Below are 27,636 nucleotides of genomic sequence, written 5' to 3'. Positions count from 1 at the left end.
CACTATTCCACCGCACTATTCCACTGCACTATTCCACTGCACTATTCTCCCCATTTACTGCACTATTCACACACACACACACACACACACACACACACACACACACACACACACACACACACACACACACACACACACACACACACACACACACACGTGATATTTGACATTGATGATACATCGTGACGTGAAAGACGATTTGAACTGTACAAATCAAACCTCAGTTAGGCTGAATCAACACGTTTAAATAAATTAAGTATCAATATTATTTAATGACAATGTGACTATAAAATCGTAAATTAGCTCAACAATTGCACAGTCTGAAATGATTCAGTCATTAACGGCACAAAACAATGACAACGGATATCGGAGATATTTGGAATAGCATATCGTAGCACAGGTCTCCCCAAATATCGCCCAACCCTAACATACCCACACACACTCCTCCTCCACTCCTCTGCTCTCGCTTGAATATTTGAGTAATGTACAGAGGATACATCAGATAGGTAGAGGGGAGATTCTGCTGCTTTTGGAAAGCAGTGTATGTGCGCATGTGTTTGTGTGTGGGGGTGTAATGCATTGCTGTGAAACGAGGCACATTTCTCAGGGGAGACAGAGCAGCCCCTCTAGGAAGTAATTTAACCTACGAGTTCCGCTTTTCCATCTCTCTACCTCCCCCCATCAAATCCCTCCCTTTCCTCTCTCTCTTTCTCTCTCCCTTTCTCTTTTTTGGCAGATGACAGTGTATTTCCCAGAGTCAGCTGTAAATATAGGGCATGTGCCGCAAGCATCGTTCTGAAGCGGAGATCAGTGAAGTGTCATGTTGAGGGGAATTGAGTGTGTTCGTCTGAGAGTGTGTGTGTGGGTGTATTTGTCTGAGAGTGTGTGTGTGGGTGTATTTGTCTGAGAGTGTGTGTGTGGGTGTATTTGTCTGAGAGTGTGTGGGTGTGTTAGTCTAAGAGTGTGTGGGTGTGTGGGTAAAATTTCCATTAAAACTGCTAATTTACAATAACATAAGTGCTAATTGGAATACATTCAGAAAATCATACAGTACTATTAGTTATCCAACACTATTTCAAGACCAGCCACTAGTAGCAAAAACAATTGTCTCAAAATCTCTTTGCAAAATCTTTCTATCTGGTTCATCACTTTTAGCCCAATGCTAGTTCAGATCCGTTATGGCTAACCTACTGCTAGTTCAGATCCATTATGTCTAACATACTGTTACTTCAGATCCATTATGGCTAACCTACTGCTAGTTCAGATCCATTATGGCTAACCTACTGCTAGTTCAGATCCATTATGGCTAACCTACTGCTAGTTCAGATCCATTATGGCTAACCTACTGCTAGTTCAGATCCATTATGGCTAACCTACTGCTAGTTCAGATCCATTATGGCTAACCTACTGCTAGTTCAGATCCATTATGGCTAACCTACTGCTAGTTCAGATCCATTACGGCTAACCTACTGCTAGTTCAGATCCATTATGGCTAACCTACTGCTAGTTCAGATCCATAATGGCTAACCTACTGCTAGTTCAGATCCATTATGGCTAACCTAGTTCAGATCCATTATGTCTAACATACTGTTACTTCAGATCCATTATGGCTAACCTACTGCTAGTTCAGATCCATTATGGCTAACCTACTGCTAGTTCAGATCCATTATGGCTAACCTACTGCTAGTTCAGATCCATTACGGCTAACCTACTGCTAGTTCGGATACATTACGGCTAACCTACTGCTTGTTCAGATCCATCATGGATAACCTAGTTCAGATCCATCATGGCTAACCTAGTTCAGATCCATTATGGCAGATCCATCATGGCTAACCTAGTTAAGATCCATTACGGCTAGCCTACTGCTAGTTCAGATTCATTATGGCTAACCTACTGCTAGTTCAGATTCATTATGGCTAAACTACTGCTAGTTCAGATCCATAAAGGCTAACCTACTGCTAGTTCAGATTCATTATGGCTAAACTACTGCTAGTTCAGATCCATAAAGGCTAACCTACTGCTAGTTCAGATCCATTATGGCTAACATACTGCTTGTGCAGATCCATTATGGCTAACCTATTGCTAGTTCAGATCCATTACGGCTAACCTACTGCTAGTTCAGATCCATCATGGCTAACCTAGTTCAGATCCATTGTGACTAACCTACTGCTAGTTCAGATCCATTATGTCTAACCTACTGCTAGTTCAGATCCATTATGGCTAACCTAGCAAAAACAATTGTCTCAAAATCTCTTTGCAAAATCTTTCTATCTGGTTCATCACTTTTAGCCCAATGCTAGTTCAGATCCGTTATGGCTAACCTACTGGTAGTTCAGATCCATTATGGCTAACCTATTGCTCGTTCATATCCATTATGACTAACCTAGTTCAGATCCATTATGGCTAACCTAGTTCAGATCCATTATGGTTAACCTAGTTCAGATCCATTATGGCTAACCTAGTTCAGATCCATCATGGCTAACCTAGTTCAGATCCATCATGGCTAACCTAGTTCAGATCCATCATGGCTAACCTAGTTCAGATCCATCATGGCTAACCTAGTTCAGATCCATTGTGACTAACCGACTGCTAGTTCAGATCCATTATGGCTAACCTAGATCAATACCATTATGGCTAACCTACTGCTAGTTCAGATCCATTATGGCTAACCTATTGCTAGTTCAGATCCATTATGGCTCACCAACTGCTAGCTCAGATCCATCAAGGCTAACTTAGTTCAGATCCATTATGGCTAACCTAGATCAATACCATTATGGCTAACCTTCTGCTACTTCAGATCCGTTATGGCTAACCTAGTTCAGATCCATTATGGCTAACATACTGTTACTTCAGATCTATTATGGCTAACCTACTGCTAGTTCAGATCCATTATGGCTAACCTACTACTTGTTCAGATCCATTACGGCTAACCTACTGCTAGTTCAGATCCATTACGGCTAACCTACTGTTAGTTCAGATCCATTATGGCTAACCTACTGCTAGTTCAGATCCATTATGACTAACCTAGTTCAGATCCATCATGGCTAACCTAGTTTAGATCCATTATGGCAGATCCATCATGGCTAACCTAGTTCAGATCCGTAACGGCTAACCTACTGCTAGTTCAGATTCATTATGGCTAACCTACTGCAAGTTCAGATCCATTATGGTTAACCTATTGCTAGTTCAGATCCATTACGGCTAACCTACTGCTAGTTCAGATTCATTATGGCTAACCTACTGCAAGTTTACATTTACATTTACATTTAAGTCATTTAGCAGACGCTCTTATCCAGAGCGACTTACAAATTGGTGAATTCACCTTCTGACATCCAGTGGAACAGCCACTTTACAATAGTGTATTTAAATCATTAAGGGGGGGGGGGGGGGTGGTGAGAAGGATTACTTATCTTATCCTAGGTTCAGATCCATTATGGCTAACCTATTGCTAGTTCAGATCCATTACGGCTAACCTATTGCTAGTTCAGATCCATTACGGCTAACCTACTGCTAGTTCAGATCCATTACGGCTAACCTACTGCTAGTTCAGATCCATTACGGCTAACCTATTGCTAGTTCAGATCCATTACGGCTAACCTACTGCTAGTTCAGATCCATTATGGCTAACCTACTGCTAGTTCAGATCCATTATGGCTAACCTACTGCTAGTTCAGATCCATTACGGCTAACCTACTGCTAGTTCAGATCCATTACGGCTAACCTATTGCTAGTTCAGATCCATTACGGCTAACCTACTGCTAGTTCAGATCCATTATGGCTAACCTATTGCTAGTTCAGATCCATTACGGCTAACCTACTGCTAGTTCAGATCCATTATGGCTAACCTACTGCTAGTTCAGATCCATTATGGCTAACCTACTGCTAGTTCAGATCCATTACGGCTAACCTACTGCTAGTTCAGATCCATTATGGCTAACCTACTGCTAGTTCAGATCCATTATGGCTAACCGACTGTTAGTTAAGGTCCATCATTGCTAACCTATTTCAGATACATCATGGCTAACCTAGTTCAGATCCATTATGGCTAACCTACTGCTAGTTAAGATCAATCAGGGTTAGGGCAGCTCTAGTTAATATCAATCACAGTTGTCACAGCTGCCGTTTATAGGTGTTGAACAATGTTAAGTGTGACCTCTGGCTGGTTCAGCATCGTTAGCATGTTGCTACATTAGCCACATCATGGTTAGCTTATTGAACGCTTTGCTCTATCTCTGTCACAGATCGTGATGAGATCGAAACCTTTAGCATCATGCTAGTTAAATCCCTTTTTGCCATTAACATGCAGCATTATGGCTTCACCATCGTTAGCATAGCTCTACTAAGATTGTTTATGGTTAACCAAGCAGTAGCTTAGATTAACCATGGTTAGAACTTAGTAGCAAAGCACTAGCTAGCTCCATTGTACATTTTGCAGAGTTGAGTTAGATCCATCAGCTTAGCTAGGCTATATCACAACCACAGCTCTCTTCAATCATCTCCTGACCGGTATGAACAAATATGCAAGGCTCCGTATGTGTCTGTTCAAAAATCTAGTTAGCAGAATCAAAGCCAGAGCGGTAGGCTATATTAAAAAGGTAGAGAGAAGGGGTCTCACCAAACCACACTATTCTTAAGGGGACCAGAAGTCCCCAAAAGAGAACTAAACAAAATAAAATTGACCAACATGGGACATTTTGTTGGTCCCCACAAGGTAAAATTCTATTTCTAGGGGGTTAGGGTTAAGGTTAGAATTAGTGTTAGGGTTAGGTTTAGGAGCTAGGGTTAGTTCTAGTGTTAGGGTTAGGAGCTAAGGTTAGGTTTAGGGTTAGGGTTACGTTTAGGGGTTAGGGAAAATAGGATTTTGAATGGGACTGAATTGTGTGTCCCCACAATGTTAGCTGTCCAAGACTGTGTGTGTGTGTGTGTGTGTGTGTGTGTGTGTGTGTGTGTGTGTGTGTGTGTGTGTGTGTGTGTGTGTGTGTGTGTGTGTGTGTGTGTGTGTGTGTGTGTGTGTGTGTGTGTGTGTGTGTGTGTGTGTGTGCGTGCGCGTGTGTGTGTGAGTGTGTGTGTGTGTGTGTGGAGAGAGGGGTTTTTACCACTATCAGAGGGAGCAACGCCACACAACCCTCTGGGGACTGATTAGAGTAGAGCTCTGGGCTCGGCTGGGCTCGGCTGGTCTTGCCTGGTCCCCCCCAACACACAGCTCCATGTCCACTTCCTAAAGTGATTCCTCACAGCTGCGGTGATAGGGGGACCATGGCATAAGCCACTATCTGATGGGAGAGGAGTAGAGGAGTAGAGAGAGAAGAAAAGTCTGGAAGAAGAAGAGGGCTGGCAGAGAGTAGAAGATGAGGGGCTGGGAGAGAGAAGGGGAGGTGGGGCTTTGTAGAGAGAAGAGGAGGGGTTGGCAGAGTAAAGAGGGGAAGGGGCTGGCAGAGTGAAGAGGAGGAGGAACGGCAAAGAGAAGAGTAGGAAGGGCTCGCAGAGAGAAGATGAGGAGGGACTGGCAGAAAGAAGAGGAGGAGGAGTGGCAGAGAGAAGATGAGGAGGGACTGGCAGAGAGAAGATGAGGAGGGACTGGCAGAGAGAAGAGTAGGAGGGGCTAGCAGAGAGAAGATGAGGAGGGACTGGCAGAGAGAAGATGAGGAGGGGCTAGCAGAGAGAAGATGAGGAGGGACTGGCAGAGAGAAGATGAGGAGGGACTGGCAGAGAGAAGAGTAGGAGGGGCTAGCAGAGAGAAGATGAGGAGGGACTGGCAGAGAGAAGAGTAGAAGGGGCTAGCAGAGAGAAGATGAGGAGGGACTGGCAGAGAGAAGATGAGGGACTGGCAGAGAGAAGATGAGGAGGGACTGGCAGAGAGAAGATGAGGAGGGGCTGGCAGAGAGAAGATGAGGAGGGGATAGCAGAGAGAAGATGAGGAGGGACTGGCAGAGAGAAGATGAGGAGGGACTGGCAGAGAGAAGATGAGGAGGGACTGGCAGAAAGAAGATGAGGAGGGACTGGCAGAGAGAAGATGAGGAGGGACTGGCAGAGAGAAGATGAGGAGGGACTGGCAGAGAGAAGATGAGGAGGGACTGGCAGAGAGAAGATGAGGAGGGACTGGCAGAGAGAAGATGAGGATGAGGAGGGGCTGGCAGAGAGAAGATGAGGAGGGACTGGCAGAGAGAAGATGAGGAGGGGCTGGCAGAGAGAAGATGAGGAGGGACTGGCAGAGAGAAGATGAGGAGGGACTGGCAGAGAGAAGATGAGGAGGGACTGGCAGAGAGAAGATGAGGAGGGACTGGCAGAGAGAAGATGAGGAGGGACTGGCAGAGAGAAGATGAGGAGGGACTGGCAGAGAGAAGAGTAGGAGGGACTGGCAGAGAGAAGATGAGGAGGGACTGGCAGAGAGAAGATGAGGAGGGACTGGCAGAGAGAAGAGTAGGAGGGGCTAGCAGAGAGAAGAGGAGGAGGGGAGAGCAGGTGAGAGGAGGGGTGAGGAGGGGTGAGGAGGAGTGAGCAGGGGATAGGAGGGAAGAGCAGTTGAGAGAAGGGGAGAGCAGGGGAGAGAAGGGGAGAGCAGGGGATAAGAGGGGAGAGGAGAGCAGGGTCGAGACAGGATTTGTCAGATTTGTGACAGGAGCAGTTGAAGTGTGACGGGCTGCCTCAGAGGCCTTCCTGCTGCCTACACCACACCAGACAATGTTTACTCTCTCATAGGAAGGGGAAGAGATAAAGAGAGAGAGAGAGAGAGAGACAGAGAGAGAGAGAGAGGGAGAGAGAGAGAGAGAGAGAGAGAGAGAGAGAGAGAGAGAGAGAGAGAGAGAGAGAGAGAGAGAGAGAGAGAGAGAGAGAGAGAGAGAGAGAGAGAGAGAGAGAGCGAGAGAGAGAGAGAGAGAGAGAGAGAGAGAGAGAGAGAGAGACGATGCTGGACGATGGTCCACTGCAGCGTGCGCAAGCGTGTGTCACCCTGCTAGAGGTCGACCGATTAATCGGAATGGCCGATTAATTAGGGCCGATTTCAAGTTTTCATAACAGTCGGAAATCGGTATTTTTGGATGCCGATTTTGCCGATGTCTTATTATTATTATTTTTTTTTTTTTACAACTTTATTTAACTAGGTAAGTCAGTTAAGAACACATTCTTATTTTCAATGACAGCCTAGGAACGGTGGGTTAACTGTCTTGTTCATGGGGCAGAAGGACAGATTTTTACCTTGTCAGCTCAGGGATTCAATCTTGCAACCTTACGGTTAACTAGTCCAACACTCTAACCACCTGCCTCACGAGGAGCCTGCCTGTTACGCAAATGCAGTAGAAGCCAAGGTAAGTTGCTATCTAGCATTAAACGTATCTTATAAAAAACAATCAATAAATCATAATCACTAGTTATAACAACACATGATTGATGACATTACTAGTTTATCTAGCGTGTCCTGCGTTGCATATAATCGATGCAGTGTGCATTCGCGAAAAAGGACTGTCGTTGCTCCAACGTGTAACTAACCACAAACATCAATGCCTTTCTTAAAATCAATACACAGAAGTATATATTTTTAAACCTGCATATTTAGCTAAAAGAAAGGTTAGCAGGCAATATTAACCAGTTGAAATTGTGTCACTTCTCTTGCGTTCATTGCACACAGAGTCAGGGTATTTGCAATAGTGATGGCTGCCTGGCTCATTGCGAACTCATTTGCCAGAATTTTACATAATTATGACTTTACATTGAAGGTTGAGCAATGTTACAGCAATATTTAGACTTCGGGATGCCATCCGTTAGATAAAATACCGAACGTTTCCGTATTTCACTGAAAGAATAAACGTTTTATTTTTGAAATGATAGTTTCCGGATTCAAACATATTCATGACCAAAGGCTCGTATTTCTGTGTGTTATTATGTTATAATTAAGTCTATGACTTGATAGAGCAGTCTGACTGAGCGATGGTAGGCACCAGCAGGCTTGTAAGCATTCATTCAAACAGCATTGCGCTGTTTATGACTTCAAGCCTATCAACTCCCGAGATTAGGCTGGTGTAACTGATGTGAAATGGCTAGCTGGTTAGCGGGGTGCACGCTAATAGCGTTTCAAACGTCACTCGCTCTGAGACTTGGAGTAGTTGTTCCCCTTGCTCTGCATGGCTAACGATGCTTCGATGGTGGCTGTTGTCAATGTGTTCCTGGTTTGAGCCCAGGTAGCGGCGAGGAGAGGGATGGAAGCTATACTGTTACACTGGCAATACTAAAGTGCCTATAAGAACATACAATAGTCAAAGGTATATGAAATACAAATGGTATAGAGAGAAATAGTCCTAGAATTCCTATAATAACTACAACCTAAAACTTCTTACCTGGGAATATTGAAGACTCATGTTAAAAGGAACCAACAGCATTCATATGTTCTCATGTTCTGAGCAAGGAACTGAAACGTTAGCTTTCTTACATGACACATATTGCACTTTTACTTTCTTCTCCAACACTTTGTTTTTGCATTATTTAAACCAAATTGAACATGTTTCATTATATATTTGAGGCTAAATTGATTTTATTGATGTATTATATTAAGTTAAAAAAATAAGTGTTCATTCAGTATTGTTGTAATTGTCATTATTACAAATACATTTTTTAAAAGGGCTGATTAATCGGTATCACCTTTATTTGGTCCTCCAATAACCGGTATCGGTATCGGCGTTGAAAAATCATAATCGGTCGACCTCTACACACTGCACATTTGACCATTTAATTACCTGTATGTGACCTCGTAAGATCACAGCGACACATGAAACTTAAACTGATAAAGGAAAAGGGACAGCCACACGCATGACAAAACAACACCTGGACATGACAAAACAACACCTGGACATGACAAAACAACACCTGGACATGACAAAACAACACCTGGACATGACAAAACAAGACCTGGACATGACAAAACAACACCTGGACATGACAAAACAACACCTGGACATGACAAAACAACACCTGGACATGACAAAACAACACCTGGACATGACAAAACAACACCTGGACATGACAAAACAACACCTGGACATGACAAAACAACACCTGGACATGACAAAACAACACCTGGACATGACAAAACAACACCTGGACATGACAAAACAACACCTGGACATGACAAAACAACACCTGGACATGACAAAACAACACCTGGACATGACAAAACAACACCTGGACATGACAAAACAACACCTGGACATGACAAAACAACACCTGGACATGACAAAACAACACCTGGACATGACAAAACAACACCTGGACATGACAAAACAACACCTGGACATGACAAAACAACACCTGGACATGACAAAACAACACCTGGACATGACAAAACAACACCTGGACATGACAAAACAACACCTGGACATGACAAAACAACACCTGGACATAACTCAAACGAGCAATAAAGGAACGATGCATATGTCAGACTGAACGAGTCTGACCCCATGTCGCTCAACTTCCGCACGGCAAGCGGTACCGGTGCATCAAGTCTGACACCAACAGACACCTGAACAGCTTCTATCCCCAAGCCATAAGACTGCTAAATAGCTAACAGAATAGTTACAAAATGGTTACATGGACTATCTGAGTTGACCTTTGTATTTTATTCTTCTGCAGGGCCCTACACTCTACACACACTGATATTCCAGCACACATACAAGCAACTCACTCCATCCATTCTCATACACAGATACACTATAAAAACAAACGTACGTGGACACTCCTTCAATTAGTTGATTGGGCTATTTCAGCCACACCAGTTTGAGCCACACCCATCGAGCTCACAGCCATACAATCTCCAGAGACAAACATTGGCAGTACTGTAGAATGGCCTTACTGAAGAGCTCAGTTACTTTCAACGTGGCACCGTCATAGGATGCCACCTTTCCAACAAGTCAGTTTGTCAAATTTCTGCCCTGCTGTCATTGTGAAGTGGAAACATCTAGGAGCAACAATGGCTCAGCCGCGAAGTGGTAGGCCACACAAGCTCCCAGAATGGGACTGCCGTGTGATGAAGCGTGTAAAAATAATCTGTACTTGGTATCAACACTCACTAACGCGTTCCGAACTGACTCGGGAGCTTCATGAAATCGGTTTCCATGACCGAGCAGCTTTGACTCTCTCTTTCTATAATGCTCTCTCAGATTCTCTCTCTTTACCTCTGCCACACGCTTCCCCTTATAAGCCCTGCCTCTCTCTCTCTTTAGCCTTGCCTCTCTCTCTCTTTCTCTTTCTCTTTCTACCTCTCATTTTCCTACTCAATACCGCTCCCCGTCTCACCCGACCCCTCACTCTACCTCTCCCCTTCACTCTCCCTTGCTCTCACCCCCCATTTCTCTCCTCTCTCTCTCTCTCTCTCTCTCTCTCTCTCTCTCTCTCTCACTCTCTCACTCTCACTCTCACTCTGTGCTAGTTGTTGTAGTCGTACCAGTAGGATCAGTAGTAGTTTGGTCAGTGAGGACCTGACAGGACTTGATGCTCCACTACAATAACACAGTGCTGAAGTCAATTACTGTTCCAGCTAACACTAGGAAGCTTCTGTGTTTACAGAGCTTCCACTCCCACAGCGTCTCACACACACACATATCACACCCAACACACACACTGCAGATAGACACTCCTGACACAGACATAGACACAACCACTATTGTAAGCCAATGAGGTAGAGCGAACAAACTTGCATTAACAATCACTGACACAGATTTAAAGTCCCATGTACAGTAAGTAACCTACCCAGAATACCCACACAGTGTTAATCAAAGACACATAGACAGACTGGCAGACACAGCACCATCTAACAGCTAACACAAAGACACTGAGGTAGGTAGACTGGCTGACTGAGCAATCTCTGCTCCTGTAGGTCTGTACAGGCCTGCTACTCACTGCCCCAAGGGAACTAGTAGTGAGGAAACCCACACAGTCACAAACACACACAATCACTTTATCTCATCTCCCCTTGTCTGAGCAGCGGCAGGCCTGGAAAGAGAAAGCATGCGCAACCAATCACTGCTTTTTTAAAGCTTTTTGCAGCTAGAAAGAGAGAGGGAGGGAAAGAGAGAGGGAGGGAAAGAGAGAGGGAGAGGGAAAGAGAGAGGGAGGGAAAGAGAGAGGGAGAGGGAAAGAGAGGGGGAGGGAAAGAGAGAGGGAGGGAAAGAGAGAGGGAGAGGGAAAGAGAGAGGGAGGGAAAGAGAGAGGGAGGGAAAGAGAGAGGGAGAGGGAAAGAGGGGGAGGGAAGAGAGAGGGAGGGAAAGAGAGAGGGAGAGGGAAAGAGAGAGGGAGGGAAAGAGAGAGAGAGAGGGAAAGAGAGAGGGAGAGGGAAAGAGAGGGGGTGGGAAAGAGAGAGGGAGGGAAAGAGAAGGAGAGAGAAAGAGAGAGGAGGGAAAGAGAGGGAGAGAAAAGAGAGAGGGAGGGAAAGAGAGATGGAGGAAAAGAGAAGGAGAGAGAAAGAGGGAGGGAAGGAGAGAGGGAGAGAGAAAGAGAGAGGGGGGGAAAGAGAGAGAGAGAAAGAGAGAGGGAGGGAAAGAGAGAGGGAGGGAAAGAGAGAGAGAGAGAAAGAGAGAGGGAGAGGGAAAGAGAGGGGGAGGGAAAGAGAGAGGGAGAGGGAAAGAGAGGGAGAGGGAAAGAGAGGGGGAAAGAGAGGGGAGAGGGAAAGAAGAGGGAGGAGGGAAGAGAGAGGGAGAGGGAAAGAGAGAGGGAGGGAAAGAGAAGGAGAGGGAAAGAGAGGGAGAGAGAAAGAGAGAGGGAGAGGGAAAGAGAGGGGGAGGGAAGAGAGAGGGAGGGAAAGAGAAGGAGAGAGAAAGAGAGAGGGAGGGAAAGAGAGGGAGAGAGAAAGAGAGAGGGAGGGAAAGAGAGAGGGAGGGAAAGAGAAGGAGAGAGAAAGAGGGAGGGAAGGAGAGAGGGAGAGAAAAGAGAGAGGGGGGAAAGAGAGAGAGAGAAAGAGAGAGGGAGGGAAAGAGAGAGGGAGGGAAAGAGAGAGGGAGTGAAAGAGAAAGAGAGAGGGAGGGAAAGAGAGAGGGGGTGAAAGAAAGGGAGAGGGAAAGAGAGGGAGAGAGAAAGAGAGAGGGAGGGAAAGAGAGAGGGAGGGAAAGAGAAGGAGAGAGAAAGAGGGAGGGAAGGAGAGAGGGAGAGAGAAAGAGAGAGGGGGAGGGAAAGAGAGAGAGAAAGAGAGAGGGAGGGAAAGAGAGAGGGAGGGAAAGAGAGAGGGAGTGAAAGAGAAAGAGAGAGGGAGGGAAAGAGAGAGGGAGTGAAAGAAAGGGAGAGAGAAAGAGAGAGGGAGAGGGAAAGAGAGGGGGAGGAGAGAGAGAGAGAGAGAAAGAGAGAGAGAGGGAGGGAAAGAGAGAGAGAGGGAAAGAGAGAGGGAGGGAAAGAGAGAGGGAGGGAAAGAGAGAGGGAGGGAAAGAGAAGGAGAGAGAAAGAGAGAGTGAGAGGGAAAGAGAGAGAGGGAAAGAGGGAGTGAGAGAGAGAGAGAGAGAGAGAGAGAGAGAGAGAGAGAGAGAGAGAGAGAGAGAGAGAGAGAGAAAGTGGTGGGGCACTGAATCCATTCCAGACGGTTTATAGCTGAATTACCTTCCCCACGGAAGCTCATCAAACGGCGCTCTAACGAGCTATCGATCCCAACCCCACGCTACACTTTAAATGGACTATTTTCCCATTTCCGGGCGACAAGGTCTCTTGCTCTAAACAACAACATCTATCAAAAAATTGAATGAATCTACGGTTCAGAGAAGGAAGGAATGGTCAAGCAGCCCCCCCCCAACTCCCCGATCTGGTTGATTGAGTAGTCATGTTAGAAGAAAAAGAGCAGAAGTTAGTAGCAGCTTGTCGGACACTGCATCATCGAGCCAAACTCGTTCAAAAAACACTGGTGGCCCTTTGTTATTGTCGTTAGCAACACCAGTGTTCTAGAATCTATAGCTCAACATCAGTGTTTTGGAATCTATAGTTCAAAACCAGCATTCTAGAATCTATAGCTCAACACCAGCATTCTAAAATCTATAGCTCAACACCAGCGTTCTAGAATCTATAGCTCAACACCAGCGTTCTAGAACCTATAGCTCAACACCAGCATTCTAGAACCTACAGCTCAACAACAGTGTTCTAGAATCTATAGCTCAACACCAGCGTTCTAGAATCTATAGCTCAACACCAGCGTTCTAGAACCTACAGCTCAACACCAGCGTTCTAGAATCTATAGCTCAACACCGAGGAAACAGAAGTAAAGAACTGCCATTTTCAAGCTTCTGAGCCAAAATAATCGAGGAATCAAGGCCTCTGTCAGTGCAGTTTATTGAAAGGGGCTCAGCACGGCAAAGTAAATTACACCACACAAAGTGTTTCCTCTGACTCTCCGTTCAACAGACCTATCAGCATAATTTGAATGCACGGTGGGTGTGCCGAGCGAGCAAAGTAAATTATTACAGGAAAGCATTTTTCTCAAATAATTGGAATGGCAGACATTTTTCACTAGACTGGAAAAACACGCAAAAAGGGTTTACATTTTCAGGTGAGCCTGCTCTGACCCCCAGCAAAAGACAAAGAAAAACAACATGGAATTTAAGCACTGAGTACAAGCACTAGGCCTAGGTCCCACTTAGGGAAAAGAGGCAGTGGCCTTCTCTCAGTCAGTTGCATATGACTTGGCTGCTAGGCTACATATTCCTCAACCTGCATCATGCTACTATGTTTCCCCTACCATTATTTAGGGGGGGCATACTCCCCCAGGTCTACCCAAAATTTAAACGCAATTGGTTTAAACTGGAGTGCTGGCAACAGCAGGCCTGGAAAGTACCTCAAGGCCTTTGCCAGGGAAGTAGCCAGGGTCTGAGTTTTAGTGAGATCCAAAATGCTATTTAGAGAACAGCAAAAACAAGCAAAAATTACCCCAGCCATTATCACATTGGTTTTTGTCACTTCATTCACCTCAGTCGATCTACAAACAGCCTTTAAGCTATACAATAAGATGTTACACATTAACTCAGCACTGGGATTGGTGATTAAAACTATAATTTAATATGTACAGAGGGATCTGTTAGCAGAACATTTGCTTTACATAACTTTTTTGTTGTTGTTGCAGTTTAACGGCTAATATCCTGCAATGCTACATATTGTGCCTTGACATATGCCATGTGGATATGATATCTGCATGAGAGTGACTAACAAAATCAATGGGGGCCCCCTGGAGGTCATGACCTCTGGGCACTTGCCCTGCGTGCTGGTTGATAATTCGTCCATGATTACAACAAGTTTAGATACAGTTGAAGTCGGAAGTTTACATACACAATTTCTTGTTAACAAACTATAGTTTTGGCAAGTTGGATAGGACATCTACTTTGTGCATGACACAAGTCATTTTTCCAACAATTGTTTACAGACAGATTATTTCACTTATAATTCACTGTATCACAATTCCAGTGGGTCTGATGTTTACATACACTAAGTTGACTGTGCCTTTAAACAGCTTGGAGAATTCCAGAAAATGATGTCATGGCTTTAGAAGCTTCTGACAGGATAATTGATATAATCAATTGAGTCAATTGGAGGTGTACCTGTGGATGTATTTCAAGGCCTACCTTCAAACTCAGTGCCTCTTTGCTTGACCTCATGGGAAAATCAAAGGAAATCAGCCAAGACCTCAGAAAAAATGGTTGAAATCCACAAGTCTGGTTCATCCTTGGGAGCAATTTCCAAACGCCTGAAGGTACCACGTTCATCTGTACAAACAATAGTACGCAAATATTAACACCATGGGACAACGCAGCCATCACACCACACAGGAAGGAGACGCATTCTGTCTCATAGAGATGAACGTACTTTGGTGCAAAAAGTGCAAATCAATCCCTGAACAACAGAAAAGGACCTTGTGAAGATGGTGGAGGAAACAAGTACAACAGTATCTATATCCACAGTAAAACTAGTCCTATATCGACATAACCTGAAAGGCCACTCAGCAAGGAAGAAGCAACTGTCCCCCTGCTCCCCTGTCTCCCTGACCCTGTCTCCCTGCCCTACTGCTCCCCTGCCCCTGTCTCCCTGACCCTGTCTCCCTGACCCTGTCTCCCTGCCCTACTGCTCCCCTGCCCCTGTCTCCCTGACCCTGTCTCCCTGCCCCACTGCTCCCCTGCCCCTGTCTCCCTGACCCTGTCTCACTGCCCTACTGCTCCCCTGCCCCTGTCTCCCTGCCCTACTGCTCCCCTGCCCCTGTCTCCTACTGCTCCTCTGTCTCCCTGTCCTACTGCTCCTCTGTCTCCCTGCCCTACTGCTCCTCTGTCTACCTGTCCTACTGCTCCTCTGTCTACCTGTCCTACTGCTCCTCTGTCTCCCTGTCCTACTGCTCCTCTGTCTCCCTGTCCTACTGCTCCTCTGTCTCCCTGCCCTACTGCTCCTCTGTCTCCCTGTCCTACTGCTCCTCCGTCTCCCTGTCTTCCTGTCCTACTGCTCCTCGATCTCCCTGTCCTACTGCTCCTCTATATCCCTGTCCTACTGCTCCTCTATCTCCCTTCCCTACTGCTCCGCTGTCTCCCTGTCCTACTGCTCCTCTGCCCCAGAGACACATTGGACAGGGACTGGCTCCAGTGATCAGGGTGGCTGGGACAGACAACGTCATGGAGGCAAAGAGGCTTGATACTCTTTGCCTCTGTCCTACTGCTCCTCTGTCTCCCTGCTCTACCGCTCCTCTGTCTCCCTGTCCTACTGCTCCTCTGTCTCCCTGCCCTTCTGCTCCTCTGTCTCCCTGCCATACTGATCCTCTATCTCCCTGTCCTACTGCTCCTCTGTCTCCCTGCCCTACTGCTCCTCTATCTCCCTGTCCTACTGCTCCTCTGTCTCCCTGCCCTACTGCTCCTCTGTCTACCTGTCCTACTGCTCCTCTGTCTCCCTGCCCTACTGCTCCTCTGTCTCCCTGCCCTAATGCTCCTCTATCTCCCTGTCCTACTGCTCGTCTGTCTCCCTGTCCTACTGCTCCTCTGTCTCCCTGCCCTACTGCTCCTCTGTCTCCCTGTCCTACTGCTCCTCCGTCTCCCTGTCTTCCTGTCCTACTGCTCCTCGATCTCCCTGTCCTACTGCTCCTCTATCTCCCTGTCCTACTGCTCCTCTATCTCCCTGCCCTACTGCTCCTCTGTCTCCCTGTCTCCCTTCCCTACTGCTCCGCTGTCTCCCTGTCCTACTGCTCCTCTGCCCCAGAGACACATTGGACAGGGACTGGCTCCAGTGATCAGGGTGGCTGGGACAGACAACGTCATGGAGGCAAAGAGGCTTGATACTCTTTGCCTCTGTCCTACTGCTCCTCTGTCTCCCTGCTCTACCGCTCCTCTGTCTCCCTGTCCTACTGCTCCTCTGTCTCCCTGCCCTTCTGCTCCTCTGTCTCCCTGCCATACTGATCCTCTATCTCCCTGTCCTACTGCTCCTCTGTCTCCCTGCCCTACTGCTCTCCTATCTCCCTGTCCTACTGCTCCTCTGTCTCCCTGCCCTACTGCTCCTCTGTCTCCCTGCCCTACTGCTCCTCTGTCTCCCTGCCCTACTGCTCCTCTGTCTCCCTGCCATACTGCTCCTCTATCTCCCTGTCCTACTGCTCCTCTGTCTCCCTGCCCTACTGCTCCTCTATCTCCCTGTCCTACTGCTCCTCTGTCTCCCTGCCCTACTGCTCCTCTGTCTCCCTGCCCTACTGCTCCTCTGTCTCCCTGCCCTACTGCTCCTCTGTTTCCCTGTCCTACTGCTCCTCTATATCCCTGTCCTACTGCTCCTCTGTCTCCCTACCCTACTGCTCCTCTGTTTCCCTGTCCTACTGCTCCTCTATCTCTCTGCTCTACTGCTCCTCTGTCTCCCTGCCCTACTGCTCCTGTCTCCCTGTCCTACTGCTCCTCTGTCTCCCTGCCCTACTGCTCCTCTGTCTCCCTGCCCTACTGCTCCTCTGTCTCCCTGTCTCCCTGTCCTACTGCTCCTCTGTCTCCCTGACCTACTGCTCCTCTGTCTCCCTGCCCTACTGCTCCTCTGTCTTCCCTGTCCTACTGCTCCTCTGTCTCCCTGTCTCCCTTCCCTACTGCTCCTCTGTCTCCCTGTCCTACTGCTCCTCTGTCTCCCTGCCCTACTGCTCCTCTGTCTCCCTGTCCTACTGCTCCTCTGTCTCCCTGTCCTACTGCTCCTCTGTCTCCCTGCCCTACTGCTCCTCTGTCTCCCTGCCCTACTGTTCCTCTGTCTCCCTGTCTCCCTTCCCTACTGCTCCTCTGTCTTCCTGCCCTACTGTTCCTCTGTCTCCCTGTCTCCCTTCCCTACTGCTCCTCTGTCTCCCTGCCCTACTGCTCCTCTGTCTCCCTGTCCTACTGCTCCTCTGTCTCCCTAGCCTACTGCTCCTCTGTATCCCTGCCCTACTGTTCCTCTGTCTCCCTGTCTCCCTTCCCTACTGCTCCTCTGTCTCCCTGTCCTACTGCTCCTCTGTATCCCTGTCCTACTGCTCCTCTGTCTCCCTGCCCTACTGCTCCTCTGTATCCCTGCCCTACTGTTCCTCTGTCTCCCTGTCTCCCTTCCCTACTGCTCCTCTGTCTCCCTGTCCTACTGCTCCTCTGCCCCAGAGACATATTGGACAGGGACTGGCTCCAGTGATCAGGGTGGCTGGGACAGACAATGTCATGGAGGCAAAGAGGCTTGATACCATTCTGCCCTGGCACCAACCAGCCAGTCAGTCAGCCAGTGAGCTCCACAGAGGCATGACAGGGCAGGGAACCCAGGTGCATGTAAGAAATACTGCTTGCTTTGTTAACACTGCATCACGACACGCCATGCTCTCTGCAAGGCACTACACTGGCACTACAACACATGCTGGATACTGGGTTAGGGTGGCAAGGCCGAGGAATGTCTATGCATCATGCTGACTGGTGGTCATAGTGTGTGTTTGCACCTTCAATACTCTACACTCCCCAGTTCCCTGTTCATTAGTTTCCTCTTGAGTCTTTCTAGTTGACTTAATGTGCCTATGAGGGTAGAGCCTATCACTTCAGTCCTAGAGGACACCCCAAAGAATAAGACTAAACAACACTACTGTCAGCAATGCATTTGTTTCCTTTTTTGTCATTCTCTCCTTCCCTCTATCTCAGCAAGACCCCAACTTTCATGATCCATCACACCAGGAAATGAACATACCAAGATATGGATGGACTCCTCAATCAGGTCCAACAGCAGCAAATGAATTGCTGTAATTCAAATAAAGGCCCTTTCTATAGAAGGCCTGACCGACAATCAGTCAATGGAATAATTACCAGTAATCTCTTTGTCATGTTAAACAATGTCCACTGCTATTCATTTAGTGTGCCATTTTTTCACAGAGAGGAGTCCTTTTTACTACTTTGTAATTCTCCACTTATACACACTCTCACACAGGCAAAGACACACAGGCAGACACATACATACACACACACAGGCAGACACATACACACACACACACACACACACACACACACACACACGCTAGCACACACACAGGCAGACACAGACACACACAAAGGCACACACACACATATACACAGACAGACACACACAGTCAGGCACACACACACTCTATCACACACACACACACACACACACAAACACACACAGCGAGATGAACTTCTGGCAGAGTGAGCAGAAAACATCAATTAAACATTCTCATTTATTTTCCCCCAAGCCAATACGAAAGCTGACATAAGTCATTACTTGTGAATAATTGTAGCTCTGCTAATATAATTTAGGCATCATTATTTAACCAGGCCTGTCTTTGGAGATTGTAAGGTACGCTGCTTCTCTGTCCAAAGGTCAATTCCCTGCGGTGGGAACTTTTCCCAAACCAGTGCTCTCTGATTGTTAAATTAAACTCTGTGGTGAGGAGGGAGAGGGATACACACACAGATACACACACTCACAGAGAAAGACACACAGACACACATTCCCAATAGGGCTATTGCACAGTGCTGCATAAAGTCTTATTACATAGTCTAGATGACAAGCAAACCAATAACCTGGCTCTAACACACACTCACACACCACACACAGACACACACACAATCTACACACACACACACACACACAATCTACACACACACACACACACACACAAACCACACACAGACACACACACACTCTAGCCACGCACACACACAAACCACACGCACAGCAACATATACAGAGCCAAACCATCCATCACATGAGAATCAGCCAACTGAACAACAAGGAAATAATAGCTTACTCCCTTTGGCTACAATTGAATTTGACACCATTTGCCACTTCTTGTAACATGCCATGTAACAGATATGAAACACTCTCGCCTAGCTGTCATTTCACTGTCCCACCGCAGTCGAGTGGTGGATCAGAAAGCCATCCCAGAGAGATAATTGGCCCACCGCAGTCGAGTGGTGGATCAGAAAGCCATCCCAGAGAGATAATTGGCCCACCGCAGTCGAGTGGTGGATCAGAAAGCCATCCCAGAGAGATAATTGGCCAAATCCAAAGGCGACAAACAGGAAGATAATTCTGAGTCAATCGCCACTGTCCCCTTGGAAGTCTCACCAATCATAAAAGTCAACAAAACACCAAACCACTGCTGAACAACCTTGGGCTTAGTCATAAACTAACAATATCTTACAGAGCAACGCATCGCAGAGAAGTAAAACTTTCCAGCAATGACTATATCCTATAAATAAAAGTGACTCTGACCAAATATCTAGTATCAGATTAACCTAGTGGATAACACTTCAGGCTACATGACCTTTCTCCTATACCTGTGTAGTGATACTGTTGTATTATATTCACATGTTGTTACAAACATAGGACCGTATTAAGAGAATTACCATCATCACTGCATTGTAATGGAGTAGGAAAAGGAACAGGAGAGAGAGATAGAAAGAGAGAGAGAGAAAAAGAGAGAGAGAGAGAGGGAGAGAGAGAGAGACAGAGAGAGAGAGAGGAGAGAGAGAAAGAGAGAGAGAGAGAGAGAGCGACAGAGAGGGAGAGAGGGAGAGAGTGAGAGCGACAGAGAGGGAGAGAGAGAGAGAGAGAGAGAGAGAGAGAGAGAGAGAGAGAGAGAGAGAGAGAGAGAGAGAGAGAGAGAGAGAGAGAGAGAGAGAGAGAGAGAGAGAGAGAGAGAGAGAGAGAGAGAGAGAGAGAGAGAGAGAGAGAGAGAGAGAGAGAGCGACAGAGAGGGAGAGAGGGAGAGAGGGAGAGAGTGAGAGAGAGAGGAGAGTGAGAGAGAGAGAGAGAGAGAGGGAGAGAGAGAGAGAGAGAGAGAGAGAGAGAGAGAGAGAGAGTTGGTGGGGGATAAAGATCCATAGCCCATGTTTAGATTAGAAGTGGGCAATAAGTTTGGGAATCTGGAGGACCTCATACATTGACAGAACAGCATTCAAGTGCATTCCAGCAGTTGCAGAGAACAATGACACAAACACGGTAGCGTGCGCACACACACACATACACACACACACACACACACACACACACACACACACACACACACACACACACACACACACACACACACACACACACACACACAATAGCACAAACAGAGGGGACAAAACAGCAGCACACAGCAGCTGCCATCCCCCTCCTCACTGAAGAGAGGAGGGAGCGAGAGCGGCTTGAGATCCTCCTCCTCACACACACAGGGAGAAAGGGGGGGTCACTCCAGACAGTGTTGGCATTTGGCACGAACAGACGCTCATCAACCCCCGGGAGACCCGCGAGTGAGGGATGAAAGAGAGAGAGGGATGAAGGAAGGGGGGTCAAGGGGGAAGGAGGGGGGAGAAGGTATAGGCATTTCAGCCCAGTCTTTAGAGCAGTAGTGAGCAGGGGAGGGAGATTAAGAAGGGGGTTTAGGAGTAAAGAGAGAGGAGGAGGAGACACGGGTGGGAGAATTTTAGCCCAGTCTATAGAGTGGAGGGGAGAGTGAAGGGGGGAGCAGTGGAGAATAAGAGAAGTGGGGAGGGGAGCGAGTGAGTTCTCCTTGTGAGCCTGCATCTGGAGGTCAATACTGACAGGCTGCTTACCACTGAACTGCCTGAGGCGGAGAGGTCATTACTGACAGGCTGCTTACCACTGAACTGCCTGAGGTGGAGAGGTCATTACTGACAGGCTGCTTACCACTGAACTGCCTGAGGAGGAGAGGTCATTACTGACAGGCTGCTTACCACTGAACTGCCTGAGGAGGAGAGGTCATTACTGACAGGCTGCTTACCACTGAACTGCCTGAGGAGGAGAGGTCATTACTGACAGGCTGCTTACCACTGAACTGCCTGAGGAGGAGAGGTCATTACTGACAGGCTGCTTACCACTGAACTGCCTGAGGAGGAGAGGTCATTACTGACAGGCTGCTTACCACTGAACTGCCTGTGGAGGAGAGGTCATTACTGACAGGCTGCTTACCACTGAACTGCCTGAGGAGGAGAGGTTATTGCTGACAGGCTGCTTACCACTGAACTGCCTGAGGAGGAGAGGTCATTACTGACAGGCTGCTTACCACTGAACTGCCTGAGGAGGAGAGGTCATTACTGACAGGCTGCTTACCACTGAACTGCCTGAGGAGGAGAGGTCATTGCTGACAGGCTGCTTACCACTGAACTGCCTGAGGTGGAGAGGTCATTGCTGACAGGCTGCTTACCACTGAACTGCCTGAGGAGGAGAGGTCATTGCTGACAGGCTGCTTACCACTGAACTGCCTGAGGTGGAGAGGTTATTGCTGACAGGCTGCTTACCACTGAACTGCCTGAGGAGGAGAGGTCATTACTGACAGGCTGCTTACCACTGAACTGCCTGAGGTGGAGAACAATGACACAAACACTGAATCTGACTTTTGTTTTGAGCACCAGCACCACGTGGCTCAAATCAGACCAACATGACTGTGTGTCTGTGCGGGAAACAGGTTGAGGAACCGGAGGGAGAAGCAGCGCGGTGTAACGCAGCCCGACGAAGCAAGGCAACAGACAGCTGTTTGGTGGTCTGCCCTGCCTGCCTCGCCGCTCGCCCACTGGAAGGTGAGACGTCGTGTCCCTTCCTCTCTCTTGTAGAGCAGAACCGCGATCACTAAGCAAAACGCACAAAATCCACACGCTCACAAACAGATGGAGATAGAGATAGAGATAGAGACAGAGACAGAGACAGAGACAGAGACAGAGACAGAGACAGAGAGAGAGAGAGAGAGAGAGAGAGAGAGAGAGAGAGAGAGAGAGAGAGAGAGAGAGAGAGAGAGAGAGAGAGAGAGAGAGATGGTCAAAAGGAAAGAACACACAACCACTTCCCAACCCTATTTCAAACCTTAGTTGTTGCACACACAGACACAAAGTAACCCTATTAGTCTGAACAGAATATGTCCAATGTCAATGCTCTATGGCATTAGGATCGTTTTCCTTGAGAAATTGTGAACTGAAAGAGGTAATTAAGGAATAATTGCGGCTCCGCCACAAAAATCCGTAGGCACAATTCTGCTGATAGGCTAAACAAGGCTGGATTTAATAGTTCCACAATATAACAACCCTTATAACCACCATAAAACCACCCAGGAAAACACCTTCCAATGCGCGCGCTAAAACACACACCGTTAGTGTTCTTCATGCTCAACGCCCACCGGGTCCTCGAAGCAGATGGACAGACTGACGTCTGTGCGTCAGTCGTTATATATGCTTGCCTTATATCGATAACTAAACGGTACTATGTCCATCATCCTCAATCTGAAAATCATGTCATGTGTGACTGCTGAGTTTGGATACTATCAATTTGGACACCATATATATTTTATATTATTCTTAACGTCATAGATGCATTGTCCATATATAAGTATCCCACCAGCATCAATTATATTCAGGGTGCCACTCACACATTGGTTTGAAGAACGTTTTGGGCCGGACAGCCATGCATCACCTCGTGGCATAGCACCAGTTGTGATGAAGAACGTTTTGGACCGGACAGCCATGCATCACCTCGTGGCATAGCACCAGTTGTGATGAAGAACGTTTTGGACCGGACAGCCATGCATCACCTCGTGGCATAGCACCAGTTGTGATGAAGAACGTTTTGGACCGGACAGCCATGCATCACCTCGTGGCATAGCACCAGTTGTGATGAAGAACGGTCCATTATATTGGAGCCCACATTCCAGTCTCAGGCAAACCGTGGAGTGTGCTGCTTATATTTAGAGCGTAGCTAAGATAATACCAATTGATCCATTCATTGAGCAGTACTTTGCTGCAGTGTAAAACAAGGGTAATTTACTGGGGCACTGGGCTTGGTGGTAAAACATTCCAAGCTCAACCTTTTTATTTACATTTCCCGAAGAGAGAGCAAGCCATGTTGCCAGATAATTGAAGTGCCGCACACGCAAGTGGCCCTTTACAACCCACCGCTATGTGGGCTTTTGCAAAACCATAGGTTAGGCTACTACCAGTGTATATTATTAATATAAAATTATATGGGCTGTATTCTATACATAAACTGCATTATTTTCCTTTCAAAACAGCACGTTTCCCTACATTAAACTCTTCATGACAAGTCCCCTATTTCCCTGCCATTACGAGCCATGTTCCGTATTCTAGTTGAGTAGGGCTATTAGGAGATGCACCTGCACCCCATCATTTAATGTTGTGACATAGGATATATATTAAACGCATCACATGACATATCTAGACACATTTATCATTTACACTATCTGATATTTAATTTAGAGGTTATGCTCGGTGCAGATGTGTACCCCCGTAGATGCATCGTTTAACTTGAATCTTCAGCTCCTTCCTACACGATGCTGACGATGTCATATTTCTTGGTCGGGGTTTGCACCGTCGCCGACTTGAGTTCTCACCCCGCATGCTTGCAACTTTCTTCATGGCTGGGACACTGTCCTGGGCATTTGAAAAGCTATTTCCTCCATTACAAATACGCTGAAAAAACCTCCCAACTTTCCCTTCCCATTCCCTAGGGAACCCTGCCTAATGTCGCAACCAGCAACGAGAGTCTACCCTCCCCGCTGCACAATATCGACCAGCCTGTCATATACATTTAAATCAGCGAGCAACAGATCCAAATGCGAGGGGGCTGGAGGGCAAGTATTGATGAAAAGCCGCCGTTGTAGTTGTTAATATTTAGCGGATCTATACTCTCCCCTGCCCTCCCATCAAAACTCATCCGTGCTGTTTAAAAACCTGCGAATGCAACCTTCTAAATCCGTTGACCGCATTCCAAGCAAGCCCCCGCACCACACTCACTCACTCATCATCGGGTTTAATGAATAGGACTAGCTCGGCTGCTAGCTAATGAATGACTAGGTTACTGCAACCGACTTTCACTCTCGATATCTGCAGCAACATTTTTCATTCATTTGAAACGAATATAACTTACCCTTCCATTCTGTGTAAAATCCGTTTTGGCGTAACTCTTAGCTACTTTGAAGTATCCATAGAAGTTGTAAAGGAACGCTCCGATCAGTCCAGCAGCAGTAGTCCGCGTTCGGCTAGTCTCCACTCCGCAATGTGCTTAAAATCTACTCCCGTGCAGTGGTGCTGGAGCAGTTGCACCGTAGAGGGGGGCGCGGAGACTGAGGGGCGCGGAGGGATGCGCGGGCACAGCGCAGCCTACCGGAATACAAACAGAAAATAAATAAATCACTGCATGACATGACAGGATAGGAACCAACTCGAACACAACAGACCACAGTAGTCACCGTTTTCTGAACTCACCAGTAAGGACAGGACATTGATTTACTATTGATATTTCACTGGGAAAGGCATTTGGTCTACTTTAATCCAGATAAGCAAAATGAACATGTGAATGATAGAAAAAGACTATGCTATGTATAGGGTAGCATATGCCAAAATTGGCATAGCAACATGTAAAGCTGTTATAGGCCTATTACTTAAAGCCTATTGTATGCCATGTGTGTATAAATGATTTATAAACCATCTGTGTAGGAGTTATTAAAGCTTGATGATTTAGACTTTGGGGGAACAGAGATGGGTTAGATATGATCCTATTTGGCCTATTTGTCCTCACGAGTGGTGCAGCGGTCTAAGGCACTGCGTCTCAGTGCAAGAGTCATCACTGCAGTCCCTGGTTCACATCCAGTCCGTGTCACATCCGGCCGTGATTGGGAGTTCCATAAGGCGCTGCATAATTGACCCAGCGTCGTCTGGGTTTCGCCGGTGTAGGCTGTCATTGTAAATAAGAATTTGTTCTTAAATGACTTGCCTAAATAAAGGTAAACCTTTTTTTAATTGGGACGCAGGATTGTGTAAGCATCCTTTAAAGATCTGACTAATGCTTACTAAATAAGAGCTGTTAACATTATGGCCACATTAATTCACGTATTTCAACCCAAAAATGTTATGTGCTGTGCCTGTGAAAACTGATACCGTTGGCCTATAGAGCTAACCAATCACATCGCTCTTTCCAAACCTTCATTCACTGTCGGTGAACTCCAAACACGTTGAATGAAGCAATAGGTAGGTGGTACTGCCAATATACACTGACAGAAATAGGCTATTCACGTCTCTGCATGTTAGAGGAGGCTCGCCTTTAAAATAGCAAATATGGCCATTTTTCTTTTGATGAGGTGGGCTAAATATGCTCTCTCCGGTTAATTCATGTGAAGCTGTGGTAGGCTGCTGTGGGAGTCACTATTAATGTCCTTGACAGATTGGAGACGGGTCACGTTTGGACCAGTTTCGGAAAGACAGAACCTCATGGCAAGCAATTATTTAGCAACAAAGATTTTGATTTAAAAACGCTCATTCTAAGGGCCAGGTTCAACACAGTTCAAAGCATTACAGAATAATAGTTTTTGGCCTTAAATAGAAGCAAATATGTCTAAATAGATAATAAACTTTCTATTGGTCTAATTACTCAATTCTATTGACCTGTGAGAGTACTAACTCTGTCATGACATCTTTATCTAAAGCCCTGTCAGACAAGAGATTGTTGCTGCGCTTGACACTGTCTTTAGATCACTATTTAAAACACTGTTGGTCAGCCCATAAAGTTCAAGTAGAGATAATGGACTAAATAGTTTCCGATTAGGTTTTGTCCAGAGAATGTGACCTTGAGAGTGAGTATGTGGTAGCCAGGAGGGGAAGTTGATTTCATTTCTTACTGGTACAGGACACCCAAGTGCATGCATGCATTTGTTTTTATACTACAAAGAATACAGCGTAGCCTACACTCAAAAAAAATAGGGGTTCAACAAGGGTTCTTCTAAGATCCTAAAAGTTATTTGAAGAACGGAAGGGTTCTTGGCACTGAAAATGGCCCCCAAAAGGTTCTTCCAATAACCCCATAGGAGGTGTGGTTCATCGAGGAACCTCCTTAGTTGATTGGAGTTTTTGCAGGAACCTAAGTGCCCAACTGAAACATTTGGATTTGAATTTGAAAGGACAGCAGGTGCAGGTACTCACTGAAAAATGTAAAGATATCCTTAAGGTAAGGGTTGTCCCTTGTATGATCTAAATTGATATTGGTTTATGATGATACCATCTACTCTTTCATATTTGTGCAGATCTTTCTAAAACAGAAAATGTACACAATTCAATTAATATCAATCTAAAGGTAAGAATATGTAGGCTATTAGAATATGTTGAAGGCTACGGTAGCTGTATTGGGTACAGATGACGGAACTGCTCACTTTTGTGTCTGTGTCTGCAGGCATACAGACAAGGAGGCATACAAAGGTATGTCAATTGGTATTGGTATGTTATGCAGATCCCATTTACCATCCTACTCCCTTACCTCTTCAAAACTTCTTCAGGCTACGGTCTATTTTTCTCCACTTCCTGTCTGACTGATGTTCCCAAAGTAAACTGCCTGTTACTCAGGGCCAGAAGCCACGATATGCATTTTGGTACTGTTGGATAGAAAACACTTTGAAGTTTGTAGAAATGTTCAAATAATGTATGGGACTATAACACAATTGAAATGGTAGGAGAAAATTCAAAGAAAAACCAATCAGAATCTTTTTTTTATTGAGAGCCCATGCTCTCAAAGCTATGGGTCCTATGCAATTACAGCTCTCAGATTGAAATTCCTATGACTTCCACTAGATGTCAACTGTCTTTGTTCAAGGTTTCAGGCTTGTTTCTTCCCAAACAAGGAAGAATTTTGAGTTTTGGTACTGGGAATCAGAGTTGGAAATCGGCCTGAGCGTGCGCGACGAAGTGGACAGGCAATTGATAATTTAGCTTTTCTAATGAACATACTTCTTTCCGTATGAAATATTATAGTTTAATTACATTTTAGGGAACCTGAGGATTAAATAGAAATGTATTTATACTTGTTTTAACAAAGTTTAGCAGTAACTTTTTGGATTCCTTTCTCTGCATGTTGAACGAGTGGATTACTCGAATCGATGGCGCCAGACTTTTTGGGATATATAAAAAAAGGATTTTATCTAACAGAACAACCATGCATGTTGTAGCTGGTACTCTTGGGGTTACAAATCAGAGGAATATTTTCAAAAAGTAAGTGTATACTTAATCGCTATTTGTGATTTTACGAAGCCTGTGCTGGTTGAAAATATTTTGATGTGCAGCGCCGTCCTCAAACAATCGCATGGCATGCTTTCGCTGTAAAGCCTGTTGTACATCGGACAATGCAGTTAGATTAACAACAATTTAAGCTTTTAACCGATATAAGACACTTGCATGA

The 27,636-nt window shown here is 46.2% G+C and overlaps 1 protein-coding gene across 1 annotated transcript in view; it reads right to left on the bottom strand.

The window, feature by feature from the left end:
- Nucleotides 1-24,482, bottom strand: part of LOC135546636 (protocadherin Fat 3-like) — a 333,832-nt gene extending 309,350 nt beyond the window's left edge. Inside the window, 1 exon segment of the mRNA XM_064975226.1 lies at nt 24,343-24,482. The gene's annotated coding sequence lies outside the window, so the exon portion shown is untranslated.
- Between the last annotated feature and the right edge of the window lie 3,154 nt (nt 24,483-27,636).

The sequence above is a fragment of the Oncorhynchus masou genome, chromosome 9 (genome assembly GCF_036934945.1).
Source record: "Oncorhynchus masou masou isolate Uvic2021 chromosome 9, UVic_Omas_1.1, whole genome shotgun sequence".
NCBI classification, from domain to species: domain Eukaryota; kingdom Metazoa; phylum Chordata; class Actinopteri; order Salmoniformes; family Salmonidae; genus Oncorhynchus; species Oncorhynchus masou.
This window is presented reverse-complemented; position numbering and strand designations above follow the sequence as displayed.